This window comes from Pipistrellus hanaki (genome assembly GCF_964339955.1).
Source record: "Pipistrellus hanaki genome assembly, chromosome: 2".
NCBI lineage: Eukaryota > Metazoa > Chordata > Mammalia > Chiroptera > Vespertilionidae > Pipistrellus > Pipistrellus hanaki.
This window is the reverse complement of record NC_140504.1, coordinates 188,727,242-188,741,308: the sequence shown is the minus strand read 5'-3', so window position 1 is coordinate 188,741,308 and position 14,067 is coordinate 188,727,242. Positions and strand designations below refer to the sequence as shown.

Genomic DNA, 14,067 nt, shown 5'->3' with positions numbered 1-14,067 from the left:
GTCTTATGAAGATGTGACTGCACCTTGCTTCCTTGTGTTGTGGAAATGTACCTTCTCCCAGTCTGCAGCTTCCACTTTTTCCCATGGACCCCAATCCCCAAAAATCCCTCCGCCTGCCTATATCCGCCTAAAATTCCTGCTTCAGCAGGAACCGGTTTGGCTTAGTGGATAGAGTGTCAGCCTGCGGACTAAAAAGGTCCCGGGTTCGATTCCGGTCAAGGGCATATACCTGGGTTGGGGCACATCCCCAGTAGGAGGTGTGAAAGAAGCAGCTGATCGATGCTTCTCTCTCATCGATGTTTCTAACTCTCTATCCCTCTCTCTTCCCCTCTGTAAAAACTCAATAAAATATATATTTTTTTTTAAAAAGAAAAGAAAAGGGAAGGTGAGCTTTTGTGAATACCTACTATGTACCAGGGACTGTGTTAGGCTTTTATACCTATTGGGAGGATTTAATTCCTAGACTGACTTGAAGAGCAAATGAATTCCCATTTGAGGGTCAGAGAACGAGGTGCTTTTGCTTAAGGGCACACAGCCAGCAAGTGGCAGGGGTGAGGTCTAGCTTGGCTGTCCAACCCCTCAGCCCGAGCCCTTTCCGCTGCAGCAAACAGGAACCAGGAGTCAGAACAAGGAGGTCGAGGAAGGTTCTGAAGCCCCCAGGTGTCAGGCATTTGAGAACGTGGAATGGATGCTGATATCGTGGCCCAAGTTGCATTTCCATTCCCAAAGCACCTTCCCCTCCTGGGGGCAGGGTGGGGTGGATGAAATTCTCAAGCTGGGAAAACAATGACATCTAACTTAAACATTTGGCTGCAAAAGGTAATTAGCACTGACTGCTGAAAATAGGGAGAGAGCAAACTCTGGCTGAGGGCCATGGTTTTGCTTAGAATTACAAATGGTTGTTCCTTAGAATTACAAATTGCTGTTCCTTAGAATTACAAAGGTTGTTCCTTAGAATTACAAATACCCACATGCCAATTCGTGGATTGCATTGGGTTGTTGTTCTCCCAAAGGGATCTGCCTCTCCCCTGCTCTCTGCGGCCCTCTGGGCCAGACTAGGGGTGGCGGGTCGGGCACTTTCACCTGTTGTGGGGTCGAACCCTGGGTTCAAAGTAAGACCACCAGAGGCTGATTAATTAATTTAAAAAAGCAGGCAAGGATTTATTGAACTGGCCAGGACAGCCACAAGAGCACCACACGCAGGTGGACTCTAAATGACTGTACTGTTTCAGGGGTAGGCAGTCCCTTTTAAAGGTTCAAACCACAGGAATTTTCCTTTGTTCTAAATCCTAAAGACTAAATTCTAAAGACTGGGGACAGCCCGCAGGGTTGGTTCCCAGTCACATCCTGCTGGACATTGGAATGTGGCCCTATCTTGCGATAGCGATAACACAGAAGCAGAGCTCAGCAGTTAGTCTCTAAAGGTTATCTACAGTTTCTACCCCTGAAGCTACTGAGTCAGTGGGAATCAATCTCCTGTGGTCCTGGTCCCAGGCAAGGGAAAATTGCCTTAGCCTCCAGGTTTTCACCTGGAAGCTGAGGTAAGTACCCTGTGTCTTAATCAGATGCAGGGGCCAAACTAGAAGGGTTAAAATTCAAATAGCAGTTTTTACCAAAGTATGGTTGCCACTATATTTCACACCCTCGTCCCAACCTGCTTGCAGGACCCCAGAATCCAGTAGCATTTGAGACAGTGAGCTTGGCCCCCACGCTTATTCACAGGTTTTCTCCACGTCAGTCTGTCTGTGGGAGGAGCTGGCCCCTGGGTGGGTCTGCCTCAGCCCTGGCAGGTGCTAAGTGACAGATCCTGCCTTCCTTCCCCCAACTGATGGAGGGAGAATGACGTAAACTCCACCTGCAGCACATGCATTTCCTAAGCACCTAACCAAGCACCTTATATGGACTGTACATTGAGCCACCAATAGCACCTGCCAAATACCCTAAGCCCCGCCCCCATTCCTAAGTCCCTAAGTGGCTAATCATGTGCCTGATATGAAACCACCAATCAGCGTGTGCCGAGTACCCTAAGCCCCACCCCTTCCCTTTCCTCCCCTCAAAAGGCGGTTCACCCCTGCACTGTGCTCTCTTCCTTTGCAAGGCAGCCCAGCAGGGTCCTTCTCCTCTAATAAAGCCTGTGTCCTGGTCTCCGGCCCTCTGTGTCCTCTTTCACTGAGAATACTTGCAGTGTTCACTGAGCACTCGATATACATAAGACATTCTGCTAGGTGTTTTGTGGGTAACAAAGGACACCCACCATCTCTCTCCCCAAGGGAGCTCACAGCCTCCTAGAACCCAGAGGAGAAAACTAGCTGGTGTGGTGTTATGCCCAGATTTCAAGATCCCCAAGGACCACCAGGGAGCCGAGTCTGATGCAAAAGCAAAGAGCCTTTATTCAAGCTCGAGCCCCATCTCTCCGTCCGCCTCTATCGATGCAGCGGCAGGATGCAAAGAGCCTTTATTAGCTGGCCGGGTGAGCGGCTAGCCGGGCGACTGCACTGCCATTCTCCACGCAGGGAGACCAGAGAGCAGCAGCGACCCTTTGTGTAGGACCGCTTTTAAGCACACTAACCACATCCTGTTCTTACAGAGCAAGCAACCCAAGACGAAACAGTTTTCCCCAAGCAACGTCAGAGTCACGCCATTGACGACCATGTTGCTCACAGGGTCATCCTGTTCCCAAGAAAGCTGTCAGTGATCTGTGAAAGAAGGCCCACGTGCTGGGAAGGGGCCATGAGACCCTATCTCAAGCCCTGGCCTGGTGTCAGCACTGACAGCTCCATCTGGGGCACAGTCCCTGGCCTCTCTGGAAGCATGCTCATATATTCCCACTCTCCACCTGTGGTACCGGGGGTGTCTTTACCTCAAACGACACAAGCAGAAGGCTTCCTTTTCCAATTTCATTTCAAGCCATCTGGGCCAGCGTATTTCCAGCGCCTCCCTCCCACTTGCTAAGAGCCTTTGGCGAGCAGCAGATGCAAGCCGGAATTCCGTTACCTTCTATTTGTGGCAAATGAGATTGGTGTTCCATTTACGACAGTGATTTAATTCTAGGAGAAATCTATCAGAGCTTTGGGGGAAGGAAGAGCGCACTCACCAGGAGAAGCATATCAACAGCTGAAATTGCAGGCGGTGCCGTGCTGGCCGGTGGCTATCTCCAGTGAGGCCAGAGGAAGCTCCCTGCCCCACGCCCAGCGCCACGGTCACGAGCCTCGTCTGTGGAATCCCTGTCCCACCTACTTTCCAAATACCCCGGAGATTACACAATTTTCCTTTTGGCCGGGGGTCAGCTGGCAAAGACCGGCTTGAGATAAAAGAGCAATTAACAACCTTGATACCATCTCTTCAGAGGAAACGGGTTTTCTTCCCTCCCACCCATCCCCTTGGGGGGGGAAAATTAATATAAACAAAACCTCTTGGACTCAGTTAGGGATGCATGAGTCGAGTGTTGTTTTGCATTAAGGTCTTAAGATGTTTTAAGGGACAGTGATCAAAAACAGCAAAGCCTTCCACCTAGACACACACACACACACACACAAACACAGAGAGAGAGAGAGAGAGAGAGAGAGAGACAGACAGACAGACACCGGACTCCCAGCACCAGGGCCCACTGCAGACCTTTAGGTACCTGAGCACTGTGGTGCCCTACAGACCTCTTCCCCTGTAATCCGAAATATAAATACCACCAAAGCACAAATATATACCTAACAGGGATGCGGAAATTAAAACGAGTTTATACATCTGGATTTAAAATGTACCGACTGCAAAATTCTGGGTTAGACTGTCAACATAAACTTTTGTTCTCGGGCTTTGTTTGGATTTGGGTTTTCCCCCTCACTTTCCTGGTGCCCTGGGCACCTGTTTTAGCCTAACAACCGGTTACTAAGGGAGGGTGGAAGGATGACCCGGCCCAGCCCTGGGGCTGTCACTAAACCCGGGCTCAGAATGCTGTCACCTGTCAGCTGTCCGGTCCATCTGACAGCCTTTTAGCCAGCGGGTCAGGAGCCTGTCCCGCCCCCTGGCATCAGCTTGCCATTATGAGAGTTCACTCCACACAGACCCTCTCTGTTGAGGACGCGGAGAGATCAGGAAACACAGGTGGGTAGCAGCCCAAGCATAAGGAATGCAATAACCTACCACCCATTCTCACAGCACTCAACAGTGATGAGGCACCACATTCCTAGTCCGTCAGAGCAGGGCGGGGCCCAAGACCAGGCCTGTCCAACTGGTCATCTCAGAAATAAGGAAATAAGAGCTCAGAGGTTCCTGTAATTTAATTCTGTAATTTTTAAAATATATTTTATTGATTTTTCTCAGAGAGGAAGGGAGAGGGACAGAGAGTCAGAAACATCGATGGGAGAGAAGCATCAATCAGCTGCCTCCTGCACACCCCGCACTGGGGATGTGCCCGCAGCCAAGGTGCATGCCCTTGATCGGAATTGAACCTGCGACCTCCCAGACCGCAGGCCGACGCTCTATCCACTGAGCCAAACCGGTTTTGGCTAATTATGTAATTTAATAATTTAATTTAATTTGTTGAAGATTTGCTGAAGGAGAGAAGAGGATGGAGCCAGATCTTGGTTGAACTCCTCAGGCATGTCAGGAGATGGTGGGAGCACCCGCGGCAGATTTTAACCCACCTCCCTCCCAGGGGATGGTTGCCTGGTCTGCGAACAGCTTCTGTATCTCACTAAGGGCAGAGGCACGGAGACTGGTGCTTTGGGGAAAATATTTTCCTGGAAGTCCTACTCCAGCCCTGCTTGGACATACCATGACCGGCCCAGGCTTGGAGAAGGCCCCACCCGCCACTGGGACCCTCCCCGACTGCCCGCAGGGATGCGCGCCCACGCTCTGGGGTTGGCGGCCACATAATTGTCTCTACAGGACGTGTTGGGCCAGTTGCCTTCCGTTTCTTCCCTCTTGGGGGAGGGAGGTCAGATTACATTGGGACAAGGAGGGTATTGTGGTGTCCACCAGTGTCAAAAGTGTCCTTACATGGATGCGATGCTGGTGCCAGCTCTGGGCACAACACCTGTGAGCCTTAGGAGAAATCTGGGGGCGGGTGGGTTGGGCCTTCGCTCCCAGAAGAAATAAGGAAGCTGGGTTACTTTGCCGCTCACTTTAGGGAGGAATAAAGAAGAGAATTTTCCCCACGAGGGTATTTTTGTATCTTTGCTAACACAAAACAAAAACGTGGGTGGGGCCCGAAACCGGTTTGGCTCAGTGGAAAGAGCGTCAGCCCGCAGACTGACAAGTCCCAGGTTCAATTCCGGTCAAGGGCATGTACACTGGTTGCGGGCACATAACCAGTAGGGGGTGTGCAGGAGGCAGCTGATCGATGATTCTCTCTCATCGATGTTTCGTTTTCTTTTTTTAAATATATTTTATTGATTTTGTACAGAGAGGAAGGGAGACAGATAGTTAGAAACATCGATGAGAGAGAGTCATTGATCAGCTGCCTCTTGCACACCCCCTACTGGGGATATGCCCGCAACCAAGGTACATGCCCTTGACCGGAATCAAACCCGGGACCCTTCAGTCCCCAAGCCGACACTCTATCCATTGAGCCAAACCGGTCTTGGCTCATCGATGTTTCTAACTCTCTGTCCCTCTCTCTTCCTCTCTGGAAAAAATCAATAAAATATATTTAAAATTTCAAAAACAAAACCGTGGGTGGGGAGAGACTGTGGGGCTGTGACTTAGAAATGCCAGACCTCTCCCTGGGCCCAGGAAGGTGAACTCAGCGGGACCCTCTGGTGCTGGGAGGGGGACCGGGCGGCGGAGCCTGGAGCTACCTGCGCAGTGTGTTGGCTGCAGGTCGCTCTGACCTTGGCTTCTCTGAGGAAGGGCTCTTCTCGCAGGGGGCACGCTCAACGTCCTCGTTCCTCGGGACCCAGGAGAAGCTGACCTGTCATCTCTCTTGGTCAAAACTGCCTCCCCTCAGAGCTTCTTAATTGGGCTTCTGGTTGTGGAGTCAGGACACAAGTGCAGGAATTGGCTGCAGCTGGTCCAATCAGCTGTGTCTAGGGATGTAGCAACAACAGGTGTAGCAGCAGCAGGCGCTCCCAGTAACTTTGAGAGCCAAGGAGTAAAAGTGGTTTATGGCAGAAGGAAGCGGGTAATGGAGTCTCATCTGGGGGTTCAGTCCCATCCACGTACCAGTCCTTTCTTTGGGAGCTTCCATGTTGGCATTGCGTAACCTCGCCCCCATTTGTAGTTGATTGCACGAGTGGACATGTGACCCGGCTGGGCCAATCCCATTGACTCTCCTGGGAGCTGCGATGCCTCCATGTACTTGCTAGGAACCCCCGGGGAGGCCAGGTCCCATTGCAAACACCGAGAGGAGGAGAGTGGATCTGCAGGAAGAAGAGAATGAAGCAGGAGCAGCGAGTGGAGGCTTAGAGACCAAGGGTCACTGGTCAAGTCCCTGCTTCCAGGCTCTCTGGAGCCCGGCTGCCTTTGGCTGTCAGTCCAGCAGCGGCGTTGTGTATGGCCTGCAACTAGAATTCTCACTGAGGCAGATGCCTTAGAAAATAATAATAGCAATAGCTGATATTTACTGAACGCTTCTTCGGCGCCCTACACTCTTCCAAGGGGTTTATATGGATTATCTTATTTGAACCTTTCTTTTTTTTTTTTTTTCCTTTAGAATTATTGTATTAAATCATAAATGTACAACAGCTGTTTAACTCTACACATGCACTTACATTTTTTTTTTTAAGGAAAAACGTTATGTCTTATTACACCATGATCCTGGCTAATAGCTTTTCAAAACTTTGAGAAAAATCTTAGAAAAGGTTTCACATGTCACCTGAAACTTGCAAATTTAACATTATCAAAGAAGGAATGCTTCTACACTCTTACAAAGACCGCTAGAAACAAACAACAATTAAAAAGCTAAGAAACTATCTCAAAGGCATTTTTTTAAATTTTTATTTTTTTTACAATCCTTCCTCCACAGTAAGGTAATTAATTCAATCCATTCACAAAATGGCTCTCTGCAGCCTTTAACTGGTTTGCCTCAGTGGATAGAGCATCTGCCTATGGACTGAAAGGTCCCAGGTTCGATCCCGGTCAAGGGCATTTGCCTTGGTTGCAGGCACGTGCCTTAGTTGCGGGCACATCCCTAGTGGGAGGTGTGTAGGAGGCAGCTGATCGATGTTTCTAACTCTCTATCCTTCTCCCTTCCTTTCTGTAAAAAAAATCAATAAATTTTTTTTTTTTTTTTAAATGGCTCTCTGCATCTGCTCTGGTGTCTTCTGCCATATCACTGCGTGCTTATGCGTGACTGAGATAAGAGTCTCCTTAACATTGGTATTGGATAACCTAAAGCTGTTCTGCTACCTCCGGGCTCTCATCCTCTCCTATTCATACAGTGAAGCCCATGGCAAACAGGAAGAAGCTCTGTATCGGCTTCTCCCTCCATCGCCCCAGCTTCCTCACTTCCTCACTTCCTCCAGGACCATAGTTCCTTCCACCACATGGGCCCCCCATGTTCCTGCTTCCAACAAAGTTTCCACGCTTCATTGGACCATAGTTAGATGGTTGCTGGTTATAATTCCCAAAGTCATTCTAATTCCCACTTCCGTAATTTCCTCCAGGTCCTCCTCTATACCCATTACTGCCATCTCCAAACGCACGACCACTTCCATAGCCATCAGATCCTCCTCTAAAGTTACTTCCTGGTCCTGGCCCAAAATTTCCACCACCACCTCGTGAGACTCCAAAACCAAAGTCGCTTCCTCTTCCACTTCAAGAACTTTGAACTTCCTGCATTTCTTGTCTAGACAAAGCCTTTCTTACTTCTGCATCTATGACCATTGATAGTATGGTACTTCTCAACACGATCTTATCCACAGGACCATGGTCATCAAAAGTGACAAATCCAAAGTTCTCTTTTTTCCAGACCGCCTATCAGTAATTATCTCAATGGTATCAATTTTTCCATATCCTTTTTTGAAAAATAATTTTCCTAACTTTAAAATATATATATTGTATTGATTTTTTTTTTACAGAGAGGAAGGGAGAGAGTTAGAAACATCAATCAGCTGCCTCCAGCACACCTCCTACTGGGGATGTGCCAGCAACCAAGGCACATGCCTTTGACCTTTCAGTCCGAAGGCTGACGCTCTATCCACTGAGCCAAACCGGTTAGGGCTGACCTCAGAGTCTATACCACAGCTTTTTTGGTTGAGACTGCTGGGAGAAGGCCTGAGTCCATCCTCCACATGCTCATACCAATCCTAACCCCGCCCCCCCTCCCCCTCCCCCCTCCCCCCTCCCCACAAACACACACACAGAAAACTGGAGGATCTGGCAGTCAAGGTAGACTGTTTGCCCTCTGCTCATCCTGCCCTGGACACCCACCCAGAGGCGGAGGGAGAGTCCGGAGTCCCTGGGTTTCCATGACATGGCACTTCAGGGTGGTAAACATTAAACCCACGGGTCTTCCTTTCTTTGAGAGCACGGAGACCTCTGGAACTGTGGGAACCCTTAACACGACCCGCGTGATTAGGGCCCACTCAGGGTCCGGCTTCTGGAGGAGGCCATACACTAAAATGAAGAGAGACTAGAAAAGAGTTAATTTGGGACAAATGGGGGGCCAGGCAGGAGTCAACCTCTAGTGGGAAGACTCTCTGGGCTCTGGCCTTGCTATCCCTTTTATTGAGGCTGCTATGGGATACACCCAGTACCCTTAAGCAGCTTTGGGAAACACCCATAGCCCTTAGGCAGGTAATAAGGGAATTATCATATCAATAAGGATTTACATGATTATAAGATGGGGAAGTTGCCTCAGTTACCATTGTCTCAATTAGATAGGGTGTGGTTGGCTCTGACCTTTCAGAGCTTCAAGGTTGACCAGCCTCTTTCTATTAGTGAGACAATGATTGGTTTCCGGCATGGAACCACCTAAGAGGAGGCTGGGAAGGGGACGGGACCCTCCTGGAGGTGCGGCAATGGCCCCTCGCACCTTCCAGAAGTGCTTGCTGGGCGCTTGGTGAGTGAGCGGCTGCGTATCCTCCCTCTCCCACGTGGAGACTTAGGGCCTGGGCCACGAGTCCCATCCTGGCTGCCTGCTCTTGGCTGGATCTCCCAGCCTCTGGTTCGCTATCTGGGGGATTGGGATCATGATAACCCTTACCCAGAGGAGAAAACGAGGTAACGTATTCAGAGGACTTACAAATCCGGACAGGATTGGGAAAAATGTTTATGTATTGAGAAAAGCAGGGGCCCCCAGTATGTGCCCATTCTTTTCGAGTTTTTGTATGGTTTTGAAATCGGCAAAGATAAATTCCAAGGCGTTCCAATGGGCTATCTCTATGTAATGAGACTATAAGGTTCTCCCTCCTCCCAACTGGTGGGCGGAGTTATGACATTACTGGCATCTGTCACAGAGACTTCTCCAAGACATTGAGCCATCAATCAGCGCGTGCCAAAGTGTCCTGGAGCCCACCCCTTCCTGTTCTGCCCTGGGTCCAACCCTCTCCTGTTCCTCCCCTTAAAAAGACCCCCAGACCAGCCACGTGCTGCTGATCCTCCATGTCCAGGTGGCAGCCTGGCTGGGTCCATCCCCCCTCCACAACTCCTTTAATTCTGATTTCTCTACCTCCGTAATGAGTCCCGCTCATTACTGGGGAATAAACTTTACTTTAAAACTTCTTGGTGGTCAGTTTCCTGCACCTCAAACTTTACAGAGACTACTTGGCATTTTAAAATACTCTTTCTCTTTGCATTTAAACTTTCTACACAGATGATTTAGATATTTTTAAAAAATATATTTTATTGACTTTTTACAGAGAGGAAGAGAGAGGGATAGAGAGTTAGAAACATCGATGAAAGAGAATCATTGATCAGCTGCCTCCTGCACACCCCCCACTGGGGATGTGCCCGCAACCAAGGTACGTGCCTTGACCGGAATCGAACCCGGGACCTTTCATTTCACAGGCTGACGCTCTATCCACTGAGCCAAACTGGTTTCAGCATGATTTAGGTATTTAAAAACATTGTACTTTACACACAAAGTATTTGTATTATTATTTACCTCAAAATGCTCAGGCAAGCAAAAGGTTATAAGTGCAGGAGAGTGGGGACTTGCCCTCTGGGCTGGGACACGGTGAGTTGCCTCCCTTTTGGAGGAGACTGAGCTGTTCCCAGCCTGTCTCCCCTGGTGGCCTGGATTGGCTTAAGCCAATCAGTGTGGTGACTGGATCAGGGAGCCCATGAGGGATGTTTGGTCTTTGACATTCCCTTCCAATACTTGTGTTTGAGGAAACGGATTTCCATGTGTTTGACATGTCATAGGTGACTTCCATATACCACCTGGGAACCCCCACCTGGGTGAGATTGGGGCCAAGAGAGATGAAGAGGCCAATTAACAATATCGCTCCACTCCTGCCAAAACCGGTTTGGCTCAGTGGATAGAGCGTCGGTCTGCGGACTGAAGGGTTGCAGGTTCGATTCCGGTCAAGGGCATGTACCTTGGTTGCGGGCACATCCCCAGTGGGTGGTGTGCAGGAGGCAGCGGATCGATGATTCTCTCTCATCGATGTTTCTAACTCTCTATCCCTCTCTCTTCCTCTCTGTAAAAAATAAATAAAACATATTTAAAAAAACAAAAAAACCAATATCGCTCCACTCCTGCTATGGCTCTGACACGCCAAGGTCAAGGCCATCTATGACACTGGTGAGCCCCAAGGCCAGTTGTCAGGAGATAGATATCCCCAAGTCATGTTCTGAAGACAAAGATGTGGCAAGGTTTCCATGTACTTGACTGGAAGCAAATACTAGAAGGTTAGACACCTACTATGCCTTTAAGAATATTGCTAACATAACCCCCAGTCTGACCAATATCAGCCCGCCAGCCCTGAGTTTGTACCTCACAGGAAGTGGGATGCTAACATGGTACAGCCCCCAGGGGAGCATCTCCAAGACCCCTCTCAGATGTGTCCGTCAAAGACAGGGAGATGGATGGACAGGCTGACGCACAGCCAGGGGGTGGAGGAATCTTCAGGAAAACTCTATCAGAGATGATGCAAGTCCTCTGTGTGAGTGGGGGGGGGGGGAGGCTGGGGGAGGGAAGGGAGGCTGGGGGAGATCTGATCTCTGCCACACCGGGTACAGCTGAGCTCGTTTCCTACGTATCCTGGGCGGCTTCTTTCCCGCCTCCATTCTGGAAATGCCACCTGCCTGCTAAGGCTGGACCTGCGGGAATCTGCTCCGGCCCCTGGAATCCGGCCCCCAGGTGAGGGCCTTGACCCTTCCCCTTGGCCCGCAGCCTTCTCCGGGCTAAGAATGGGAAGCAACATGCTCCCTCTTGGAGCCTGGAGCCTGCTCACGAGCCCCTTTAGAAATAAAGGACAAAACAGGGACATTGTTCCCTAGACAATGGGGTTTTCTCACAGGGCGAGCTCCGGCCTTGGTGAGGAGGGCTCCCGTTAATGGCAGCTGGGCTGGGGATGCCCTCTGGGCCAGGGGCTGGCCAGTTCTTAGGGCCCCGAGCACAGGGCTGACTGCCGGGCCAGCCTGGGACAGGTCGGAGCTGCAGATGTGAAGACACGCTTAGGGCAGTCTATTAAGGGAGAGGACTGAGAGAGAGACATGAGGGCTGCAGCAAGGGCTCAAGATGGGCTAAGGACAGGGCCTGGGACAGGATGAAGGAGTCAGCCTGGAACTGGGGCTGAGCCAGGGCTGAGATGAGGCTGAGGGTCTGAGCTGCTCCTGGGAGGGCATCCACACGGCAGCCTGGGCCCTTCCCTGGCTCTCTGGGTGGTCCCAGGCGGCTCTCTCTCTCGCCCTGGATCTTCACGCCTATCTCATCTCACCTTAATACCCTACTTAATGCCACAACCTGCCCCCTCGACACTTCTGCTCCCCTTACGTCCGCTCTAGCTCTTTATCCATCCCTTATTCCCTTCTACCTGAGCATATAATTTACGTATTTAGAATGTTTATTGTGGGCTATCTGTCTGCCCTAACAAGCAGGCCAGCTCCATGAGGACAAAACCTTTGGTTTGTTCAGTTGTGTCCCCAGTTCTTAAAGCCGTGCCTGGCCCAGCGCACGCAACAGAGAGTGCTGAACGGAGAAGGTTGTGAAGCCTCTCTGAGCCGAGCGGTCCTCACTTGGAAGTGAGGGTGACCTCAGTGTGGCTGCTTCCATGTTGCAGAGAGGACTGAGTGCAATCTCACCTGCAGAGAGCTTTGCACCAGGCAGGCGGACACCCGTGTAATGACAGCGGGTGTATGCCTCGGGCTCCTCATCTGTAAAGTGGGAATAGAAGGCCCTCATCTGTAGGGCTGTGGTGAGGATTAGATGGGTTAATGCATACAAAGCACTTAGACCAAGGCCTCCCATGAAGTCAGTGCTCAGCAGGCTGTGCAGTGTCATTGTAATCGAGCTAGAGGCCCGGTGCGCGAAGATTCATGCAGGAATAGACCTTCCTTCCTCTGGCTGCCGGCACCCATTTCCCTCCGGCACCAGGACCTGGGCTGCTTTGATCCAGCGGCTGCCGCCACCCTCCAGGGGCATGGTCAGGGCCACTGGCCGTGTAGCCGCTCGGAGCATGCCCCCACCCTGGTGTGTGCGTGTGTGTGCGTGTGTGTGTGTGTGTGTGTGTGTATGTGTCTGGGGTGGGGGTGTCCCCTGGGGTGGGGGCAGCACGCAGTCCCCTCCCACCCATCTGTGGCACAGCTTCCCCGGCGCGGCTGTGACGCAGCCTCCTCGAGCCAGTTGTGACCCCCAGCTAATTTGCATATTACGTGTGTGTGTGTGTGTGTGTGTGTGTGTGTGTGTATCCTCAGTTTTCTTAGCCCCTTCCTTCGCATTGTTGAGCTGAAGGAGGAGATGGAAGTGGCTCAGAGTCAAAAGCTGAATCTCTGATTATGCCTGGGCTTGCAAGTAAATGATCCTTCTAATCCAAGGGTCAAAACAGACAACGGGATTCCACACCCCTCTTTTTTTTAAATCCTCACTAGAGGACAAGCAGAGAGAGAGAGAGAGAGAGAAATAACATTAACGTGAGAGAGAGATACTGTATGTGCCCTGCCCTGACCAGGAACTGAACCGGTCACCCAGGTATGTGCCTTGACCAGAAACTGGTAACCTTTTGTTGCACGGGATGACGCTTAACCAACTAAGGCACTCTGGCTGGGTGACCCCTCCTTTTTAAATATCCACCTAGACTTTAGGGAGTGTCTCCCCCCCCCCCCTCATCCCCCTTCCCCCCTGCTCACGAGAGCTGACTCCTTGCTGCTCCCTGTACACAGGCCTTAGCGTTTTCTTCTCTCCGTCTTTCCTCCTTTATCCCTCACCACTGAGGGCCTGACCTCCTGTGCTCACCATTCCAGCATTTCTCATTGTAGAAGTCTCCCCACGGGCCAGTGGAAATGAGAACTAGAAATCTTCTAATTCCTGGTGAACTTCAGGCCTCGATCAAGGCAGGGGGCACTTCATAATCGAGTGGAACAGATGAAGGAGTAGGAAAAGCCCAGCTCTGACTGACCTTAAGGTGACAAATGTCTCTGGCCTTCAGTTTCCTCATCGCTGACGGGGCTTATAGAGGCCTGTCCCGTCCACCTTACAAAACTGTTGTGAGAACCAAATGAGATCATCAGCTCTTTGAGCCAAGGGAGCAGTCCAATTTGCTCATTTTAAAAAATAAAGCACCGGATCCCCAGAGGCAAGGCATGTGCAGCATAGACACAGACAAACCTAATGTGACGAACTGCCTTCTACCAGCCGTGTGGTCCCGCAATCTGGAGTCTGGGCTGGATTTAGAGATTGTCCAGGTCAACCAGCCGGAGGGACTGTGAGCCTGGACAGGGACAGCTACTTCCTCGGCTCAGCCAAGAAGCTGGAGCACAGCTGGAAGTGGGGCTCCTGCTTTCCAGTTGAGGCCTCCTTCCTGCTGGGCGGAGCCATCAGGAGGGCTGGTACCTGGGGGCAGAGCCCGGCAGCAGGTGGGAGGAGTGAGGGAGGAGAGTGGCAGGCCAGGCAGCAGACCCTCTTGCTGATAACCCATCAGGTGGGAGAGTAGCTAGGGGAAATCACCCTGACACAGGGAACCCAATACT

At 50.9% G+C, this 14,067-nt stretch overlaps 1 pseudogene across 1 annotated transcript; it reads right to left on the bottom strand.

The window, feature by feature from the left end:
* Positions 1 to 7,234: 7,234 nt before the first annotated feature.
* Positions 7,235 to 12,283, bottom strand: LOC311617476 (heterogeneous nuclear ribonucleoproteins A2/B1-like; annotated as a pseudogene). Its single transcript has 2 exons — positions 12,184 to 12,283; positions 7,235 to 7,948 (listed from the first exon to the last, which is right to left on the bottom strand). The product of its transcript is annotated as a heterogeneous nuclear ribonucleoproteins A2/B1-like (transcript).
* Positions 12,284 to 14,067: the final 1,784 nt, after the last annotated feature.